The 401-nt window shown below is 42.9% G+C and overlaps 1 protein-coding gene across 1 annotated transcript in view; it reads left to right on the top strand.

Moving 5' to 3' along the window:
* Positions 1-401, top strand: part of LOC125487987 (serine/threonine-protein phosphatase PP1-alpha catalytic subunit-like) — a 5,626-nt gene that overhangs the window by 3,637 nt on the left and 1,588 nt on the right. The gene's annotated exons all lie outside the window — the stretch shown is intronic.

A 401-nucleotide genomic window follows, 5' to 3' on the forward strand; every position in this document is an offset into this window, starting at 1 on the left:
AGACACTAGAAGAAAGCTCAAAAAAAAAAGTTCAAACCCTGGAATTACAAAAAAAAAAAAAAAAAAAAAAAAAAAAAAAAAAAAAAAAAAACAAACATTTCCGTCTGTGAAACCCGAAGGGACCCACTGGTCTCGCTTGCTGTGTAGTCCTGCTATCTTCACCATCAACCTATATGTGAACAGGAGAGAGCGTGGCCAGATGCAAGGTCTGAGGGAGATAGAAGAAAGCTGGATCCTAGAGAGGCAAAGGCAGAGAGACAGACAGAGTGAGACAGTGAGAGAGAGAGAGACAGTGAGAGAGAGAGAGAGAGAGAGAGAGAGATGGAGGCAGAGAGAGAGAGACAGAGGCAGAGAGAAAAACTTAGCTCTGCGGAGGAATGGAGACAGGAGAAGAGAAGAAT

Source organism: Rhincodon typus, chromosome 48, assembly GCF_021869965.1.
Source record: "Rhincodon typus isolate 14 chromosome 48, sRhiTyp1.1, whole genome shotgun sequence".
NCBI classification, from domain to species: domain Eukaryota; kingdom Metazoa; phylum Chordata; class Chondrichthyes; order Orectolobiformes; family Rhincodontidae; genus Rhincodon; species Rhincodon typus.